A 9,274-nucleotide genomic window follows, 5' to 3' on the forward strand; every position below is an offset into this window, starting at 1 on the left:
AATTATTATTACTATTATTATTATTATTATTATTATTATTATTATTATTATTATTATTATTATTATTGGAAAAGTAAATCCACAGTAATATGTCTGATCTGCTATGGACAACACATCAAACTATTCAAGAGACGAACCGCCACTTCGAAGATCTAGGCGATTAGCTGGTTTGCCGTTGGAGAACGAGGGGATAACGTGAAGAGCCAACTACATCATCAAACAGGCTATTTGTAAACTAGTCAAAAAACAGAGTTCTTGTATGGTCACTGTTAGTAATTGTATTCAGATTGACAAGGAGGACCGTGCAGGTCTTCGAAAGCTCTCTGCTTTGTATTTTAAATAACAGATCAGACATATTACTGTGGATTTACTTTTCCATTTTATTTTATTAACTCATGTGATTATGAGGTTTCTTTGAATTTTTATCCACGTCTACACTCATGGAACGGACATCGGTGATTTTTCATAACCAACAAGAACTCTGTGAATATAGGAAGCTAGTAGGAAGATGGACTTCTTTCATCAAAAAGAAAAACCAGCTTAAATTCTTGAAAAACTGTTTACAAGAACACGTAGTGCCAAGAACTTATGGTCGCATCAGTTACAAGTCATTTGGAGGCGAGGAATTCCCAGAGTACCAGCGAATGTTTCTTGAGGACAGGGTCAAGGAGACGGCATGGGAAGTAGAATCTGCACATTTGGGATTGAGAAGACAGATGGCGGCTCTAGAAGAACTTCTCCAATCAGCTAGGTTTGAGGGCGCCAAACGAAATGCAGGTGAGGTGGCTTTGTACAGGGGTGTGGCACATAATTCCAAGTTAAACAATAAACTAAAAAGATTGATTGACAAGACTGTTTGGACAAAAATCGGACAGAATAGTCACATTACCAATTTATCTTCCCTTGCTATCACTAAAGAACAAAAAGAATTATTGGGTTTGGGTTTGAGCTGTTGTTTAGGAACAAGTAAACACGACTTGTTACAGGGCATTAGCAGTATAAATTATTTTAATTTCAGACATAATGATTTTCAATTGAATTTTTTAAAAGGTATTTTATTAGATAATCATCTGGGTAAACAGAACAGTATTTTAACGAAAAGACACAAACTAGCCCTTTTAAATTTAAAAGACAACAAAGACATCAGAATAATGAAAGCTGATAAAGGTGGGTCACTGGTGATTATGGATACTAATACATACAATTCGAAAGCAAATGACTTACTAAGTGACGATAATACTTATACTAAATTGTCAGAGTTGCCGTCGGTAACCTCTCTACAAATGAAATTCAATAGAAACGTGCGGAAAATAGCCAATACCCTCACGGTGACTGAACAAAAACAGTTAGTTTTGAGTAAAATATCAAAGAAAATGCCGAGTCTCCCTTACTTTTACGGCATACCAAAACTTCATAAAACAGGATGCCCTCTCCGTCCCATTATAGCTACTTGTAATTCGCCACAATCTGTTATGGCTGTGTGGTTAGCCGAACAGCTCAGCCCATTATTAGGCACCTTTTCTAATGCTCACTTACTTCATTCAAGTAACTTTATAGACAGGCTTAGGACACTGGGTAATGTAAGAGGAAAAATGATTAGCCTAGATGTTACGGCCCTTTTCACTAAAGTGCCTCTTGAGTTTGTCCTTACAAAATTAAAAGAACAGTCAGAAATTGGAAATGTTAACTTCCCTATTCTTACAGAACAGTTTTTAGACTTGATTCGTCTCTGTGTCTCATCCACAATATTTTCATTCAACAATGAAGGCTATAAACAAAAATTTGGCGTAGCCATGGGTTCACCCTTATCCCCCATACTTGCAAATTTATGCATGGAATTTGTAGAAACTGAAATCCTCTCCAAATGTGATCCAAATCTAAAACCACTCATTTGGGTCAGATAAGTCGACGATGTCTTCGTAAATTTCCAAGGTAATCAAATAGACTTCGAACAGTTTTTGAGATTTGTCAATAGCATACTACCTTCCATTCAATTTACAGTTGAATATGAAGTAGAAAATAAGCTGCCCTTTCTGGATGTTTTGGTATACCATGACCCTATTACATTTAGTTTTAAATTTAGTGTTTACAGAAAAGTGACTAATGCTGAAGCTTATGTCCACTTCTATTCTTTTCATAATAATGAAGTAAAGCAAAATATAATGATAAATTTCATCCTAAGAGCCTTGAAAATATGTGATCCTGAATATATTGACAGCGAATTTAATCATATAAAAGAAGTTTTTGGAAAATTATGCTATCCAGAAAATTTCATAAATAATGCCTTCACTAAAGCCAAAAGGATTTTCTATATAAAAAGTCAATATGAATACAAAAAAGAATCAAAAAAGTATCTAACCTTACCATTTAATCCCAACTTACATAATATTAGAAAAACAGTAAATGAAAAAGGTGAAGAAAAGGTCAACCTGGTATTCAACTATAAGAATACACTCAAAGGCTGTCTCATGCAAAATAATAACTCCAACCAAAGCTTTAACAAAGAAATTGGTGTTTATGAAATACCTTGTCTGGATTGCGATAAGAAATATTACGGAGAAAGTAGGAGGGGACTACCAATCAGAATCAATGAACACAAAAGAGCTTATAATTTGCATGCTGAGAATAATGCACTAGTCTCACATAGTTTAAATGACGATCACCGCATTAATTGGAACGAGTCAAAAGTAATTTTCAATAGTAAGGATACAGGTATTAGAAGGTTAGTTGAAGGAGCAATTATTAACAGGGGTCTCTCTATGGAAGGCAATAAAGCCTTTACGCAAGAAGATTTTATTTTAAATGAAATAATTTGCTGTCAGTTTATCAGAGATTATAACAGATATAGGTTGCATGGTAATAACACCAATAATCTAGCCACCTCTGATACTGCCGCTGCCTCATCTTCTTTCGTTCAGGTAACAGAGACCCATCCCGTGTCCCTAGTTGCAGGCGCCCAAGCTGCTATGGACAACACATCAAACTATTCAAGAGACGAACCGCCACTTCGAAGATCTAGGCGATTAGCTGGTTTGCCGTTGGAGATAACGTGAAGAGCCAACTACATCATCAAACAGGCTATTTGTAAACTAGTCAAAAAACAGAGTTCTTGTATGGTCACTGTTAGTAATTGTATTCAGATTGACAAGGAGGACCGTGCAGGTCTTCGAATGCTCTCTGCTTTGTATTTTAAATAACAGATCAGACATATTACTGTGGATTTACTTTTCCATTTTATTTTATTAACTCATGTGATTATGAGGTTTCTTTTGATTATTATTATTATTATTATTATTATTATTATTATTATTATTATTGTTATTATTGTTATTATTGTTATTATTGTTATTATTGTTGTTGTTGTTGTTGTTGTTGTTGTTATCCAGAGATGACCCCTATTCATATGGAATAAGCCCATAGGGCCTACTGACTTGAAATTCAAGCTTCAAAAGAATATGGTGTTCATTTGAAAGAAGTAACAGAAGGTAAAAGGAAATACAAAAAGAAGAGATTATTTATCAGAAAAAAATATATAAACATAGATACGTAAATAGATAAAATGTAAGTAAATTGTTGAAATAGAAGAATAATTGCTTTAATTTCAGTGAATGTCACTAAAGACTTTAAGGTTAGGAATAAAACTTTCCGTTTATTCTGAATGCTAGAGGTCCTTCAGATGTCCATGGAAATAGTTTAACTAATTTCACTGAGAGTATTCTACTTTAAAAGCTAGGAGGTAGATGATAACGTTGGAATTACATTTGCTAATATATTCTAAACCACGACAAGGCTTTCCTTCAGTTGCCACAAAACCTGTTTCCGTTCAGTTCAATTATATGTATATATATATATCTGTCTATAGTATATATATATATATATATATACATATATATACATATATATATAGTATATATATATATATATATATTATACATTTTATAATATATAATATATATTAATAAGTATATGTCACCTCTGCCGATTATAGTCCATTTTTCCTATTGATTTAAGATTGGTCTACACAAAAAATTTTGTTTCCAGAAATTTTGCCTTAACAAGTAACAATATAGTCCTAAAAAAATCTCTGTCAAGTTACACTATTGCATAATATAAAACTAAATACATACTCTTACTATCTAGTCCTTTAGTAAAAAAAATTGCATAAATTAAACGCAAAGTTCTTCTATCAAAAAACCGTCTCTAAAACAAGAGAAAGCGAGAGGGAAATCTCAGGTACAATTCCAGGCTAAAATGACCTTGGAAGCGAAAAAAACCTGGAATGTAATAACATAAGACACTGATGTTGGTTTCTTTGTCGACCTCTCTCTCTCTCTCTCTCTCTCTCTCTCTCTCTCTCTCTCTCTCTCTCTCTCAGGTCTCGAGAACGTTTGAACACCTTTGCCTCTGGGGAAGACTTGACGGAGGACTGGGAGAGAGAGAGAGAGAGAGAGAGAGAGAGAGCGGGGGCGGGAATGGGGAACACTCGAAAAGCGAAATCAAAGGTGTAATCCAACAGGCAAAGAAAAGACCTGAACTTATAGCAATTGCTTTGCATAAAAAGAGAGAGAGAGAGAGAGAGAGAGAGAGAGAGGAGTAGGGTAGACATGGAGATGGAATAGCCGAATACGCAATCTTAGAAGAGTGCTTCAGTACACAAAGAGGGGACTATATATTTAACAATAGTTAAATAAGGGTACTTTACACATTGTACATAACTATGCTATTAGCAGATCGAAGAAACTTCTATATAAATCACTTTTCGACACATATTGAAGGAGGAAATTAATATTAAGTGAGTTTTGGTATATACTGCGATAGTGTACATAGTACAGAATTGTGAAAGAGACACGTGAATACATTATGGAAAGCATAGACATATAGGAACAATTGTGAATATAGATTAACAGAACCAGACTGAAAAGATGAAAAAAAATAAAAACTAATAACGACACCGAACTACTCAAACCAAGGTCGCCAAAAATGAAGAGATACGACATTTAAGAGGGAAAAAATGATTCAGAATTAGGTATAGCATAAAATAGCAACTTATTCAAGAAAACTATTAATAGTTACTGCCTAACTAGTACTAGTGTCTCTGGCTGAACAAAATGAACGATTAGGCCTTACAAAAATAAACAACGACAATCAACATGATGGGATGTTAAGAGTAATTGGTTGTGCTAGTGAATTCTAAGAGTAATGTTATTCCACTTGAAGAAAGTAAAACTAAGAGAATTTAAACTCAGAGAAGAATAGTAATAATTACAATGCATGATTTCAGGGTATGAATAAGAGTGGATCTGAAATTAGAGTATCGTTAGGAATAAGCCTTCGTCTGAATATGTTGAATAAGAAACTATGAACACTTTTTAATTTATTATTTAACGCTACAAAATACGTAACTAATCGTTGTATGTTATATGATAATCTACTTCTTACCATTTTGTACTTCTATTGTATATTTCTTTTCCCTTTGTGTAGAAAATATTAATATATATCTGTCGGATAAAAAGAGGGGCAATGATTAATAATATGTTTAAAGTGCCAATTTAATGTTAAGTGAGGTCACATATCACTTCTCGCTTGGAGACAGGCTGAACTTTAGGGCAGCTTACATGAGAAAGGAATTTGATGCGCAAGCAGTTTAACCGAGAGATCATTCACCTGGTCGAGAGGCGTGTATATTCGTTTGTACGGATGTTAGAGGGCTAATAGTCCAATGTCCTTGCGAAAGTGACATTCTTTTAGGTGAACGCCAAGAGGTTAAGCGGTACACACCGAGTGTCGGGAGAGAACGCCCCATCGTAAAGGTAGGACATATTCTATAAAGACTTAGAAAACCGTTACTTTTGAAAAAGAGAGAGAACTGTGAAATACTCTCTTTATGGAAATACTTCGAAAGAGTGATGTGTGTGATATATATCTTTTATGCCTTGTTATCTTTATTACAGATGGGTCCTATTCCATGGCTAATTTAGAGACGGGAATCTCTAACTTGACTAATACAATGTACTTATTGACAATTTTGGTATGGGAGAGAATTCTTGGTCAGGAGGGTATAATGTTAACTTACTGGTTTCTTTATGGGCAGATTTAGCTTTTATGCCATTATGACTTGTTAATCATTTTGTCCTATTTTATAACCAACTGCTTTGGGTAATAAATAGTATATTTTTGTACTTACGAGATCTTTATACCCTAATGACATGATTGCAGACAGAGGGCACTACTGACTACAGGTAAGAGTTTCCAGTTTGTGTAGTTTAGTGAACAGGGGGGTAGGAACATATATTTTTATGAATCATCCTTGGAATATTTGTAACACGTGTAAGGACTCCAGGGAACGCAAATATAGCAATAAAATCAACTGGCTATTCCCTTGAGTAAACGCTCTGTTACACAAACAAACAAACAAACAAGCAGACATCCGTAAAGGGAGCAGAATCTCAAATGAACTGCAATTTGTATCTGTAAAGTCATAACACCATCCCAGAAGCCCAGCATCCTGGGAAGAGATATCGTGCTTGAAATATCTAGGGAGACATTTTTATATTGTAACGAGACAGAATTGTTTTGGTTCTTAAGTTGAAGAGGCTGGTAAGAGTTAAACGAAAGGCAATTTGTTGGTTAAGATTTGTCAAATGAAATATTGACGTAATGATTTCCAAAACTAACTATATATATATATATATATATATATATATATATATATATATATATAATATATATATACATATATATAAATATATATATATATATGGTTAGTCAACATATATATATTAATAATATATATATATATATATTAATATATATATATATATATAATATATAAATATATATATATATGTTGACTAACATTCGGAAACAAATACAAAATCTAACCGACATACGGAAGCGAAAATATAAAATCAATGTATAAAATATATCAGTGGCTCTTAAATTTTACCATTTACATGGCATGAGATGGATGAATGATTATTCCTTCAAAATCACTCAACGGGAAGAGCGTCGAGGAAAGAATAATTCCTATTTCTTTTGGTTCTCCAACTTTTATTGGTAAAAATATGGATCGCTTTGGGGACTTTTCATACAGGGAGCAGCTTTCTTTGCTATGCAAATCATTCGCCTGAAATGGGGCGCTTTTCAAGTCCGGCGTTGCGGTCGAAATTGATGGTTCCTGGTGGCTCCTGGCTTGTTACCTAACGACATCTGTTATTATTAGTAGTATTATTGATCCCTATTCATATGGAACAAGCCCACCACAGGGCCAAAGAATATGATGTTCAATAGAAAGGAGCAACAGAAATTAACAGGATACACCATAATAAGGGACAAATTATTAGAAAAAAAATAATTAAAAAATTAATCACAAATAAAAAAAGTGCTAGAAAATAATAAAAACACAAGAATTGTATTGGGGCAGTAATGTATTGCATGTTAGCTTGAAATCTGAAGCTATAAAATGTATATTTAGGAGACACTATAATTTTCATTGTTCAGTATTTCCTCCTTTTGTGAAAGTCAAAAGGCTGTTCATTTCCTTTGAATCTTTTTTTTATACTCTTCTACATAGAGAGAATTTCCTTCATGTCTACCTAATTAATCAGGACTGATTTGTGGAAGATTTATGAAAATCGTACAGTTCACAGATTAATCTAGTGATCACCCACAGAGGATGTCTAAATATTCCTTGAACGGGTCACTGTTTCCTTATCTTATCTCTTATATCTCTTGATATCTCTCCCCATCTCTCGAAGACGAGGTGGCCAAGTGGTTAAGGCGTTGGACTGCTAATCCATTAGGGTCTCCCTGCGTGGGTTCGAATCCCATCCTCGTCGGAGGATATCTTTTCTGAATGAATATCGTTCGATCCAAAAAAACATTGTTTAGATAAAAAGATGTGTTAGGCGTCCCTAGATAAACCTGCATGTTTCTGTTGAGTAGAGAAGTGAAATTATAAGTGAATTAAGTACATGATTGATACTCAACTGATGCGGGTTGTAGCTTGGTTAGGAGGCGAGAGAAAGAGAAGTCCTTGAATAGACACCGTAGAAATATAAATTCACAGAATCTCAAATGTTTGTCTCTAGACGAGGAAATCCTTATTACTCAGTGATGAACTACATCTCTCTCCCTCTCTCTCTCTCTCTCGGTCTCATTTGCTTTTCAAAGAGCAGCGATATAGCAAGCATATTAGATGAAATCTATTCATTTGCTCCTCCAAAGGTTCTGATATAGTAAGTTTATTCAATTGATTATATTCACTAGAGATTCTCTCTCTCTCTCTCTCTCTCTCTCTCTCTTGGTTTTCCAAAGGTTCCGATATATAAGTAAATATATTAATGAAAATGTCTCTCTCTCTCTCTGTGGTCTCTCTCTCTCCTCTCTCTCTCTCTCTCTCTCTCTCTCTCTCCAAAATAACTGAGAAACTAACAAAGAAAATATCTGACAGTAATATTACGCAGTTTCCAGGATGTAGTAGGAAATTCTATAACTATGGAATAATCTGGAGTTTCCCAGCCTCGAGGAAGAATCCAGTTTGCAACAGCCATAAACAGGCTGGAAGGAGCTGCTCACCCCTCACCTGGAACTTCATATTCCAGCCGATGGTAATTTATAGTGTGGTTACTGGATAGAATTGGGAATTATTGTTTACGTGATATTTCGTACACCTACTATAGGGGAAGTTTCAGTTATGATAAGGAAAATTTATAACATAAGTTGAATATATAACATTTGAATACATTTTCAGGGTTGTTGAATTGAAAGGGATCATTAAATTTTTACAAGATTTTGTACTTATGAACTAATTCAAATCTTGTTTGATCATAATTTACGTGTACTGAAGCTGTATTAACTGAATTGAGAGAGAGAGAGAGAGAGAGAGAGAGAGAGAGAGAGAGAGAGAGAGAGAGAGAGGAGAGAATTTCTCGCAGCGTTAGGCATCTTTATATCGACAAATAATGAACAGTAATCAAATTATTCTAGAACCTGCAGTTCAGTAAAATGCGCATAAATTAATATGAAACTAGAAAGGGCAAATACAGACAACAATTTTCTCACTGGGGAAACAGATCACAAAATAACAGAAAACAGCCTTTCAAATGATTCCATTCTTTAAAAAATATTCAAGCTAATACTGAGTGCTAAGAGACTTTTAAATGTATCCATTATAAACAGATCAAACTTTATTGTTAAAGTAGTATAAGAATTTAATTAGAATAGTAGTTGATGTAAACGTATCATGGAGATGTATATTAACATTATATATAGA

At 34.0% G+C, this 9,274-nt stretch overlaps 1 non-coding gene across 1 annotated transcript; it reads left to right on the forward strand.

The window, feature by feature from the left end:
• Positions 1-7,756: 7,756 nt before the first annotated feature.
• Trnas-gcu (transfer RNA serine (anticodon GCU)) lies at positions 7,757-7,838 on the forward strand. Its single transcript has one exon. It is a non-coding gene; the product is annotated as a tRNA-Ser (tRNA).
• The last annotated feature ends 1,436 nt before the right edge of the window (positions 7,839-9,274 follow it).

This window comes from Macrobrachium nipponense, chromosome 1 (genome assembly GCF_015104395.2).
Source record: "Macrobrachium nipponense isolate FS-2020 chromosome 1, ASM1510439v2, whole genome shotgun sequence".
In the NCBI taxonomy this organism is placed as follows: domain Eukaryota; kingdom Metazoa; phylum Arthropoda; class Malacostraca; order Decapoda; family Palaemonidae; genus Macrobrachium; species Macrobrachium nipponense.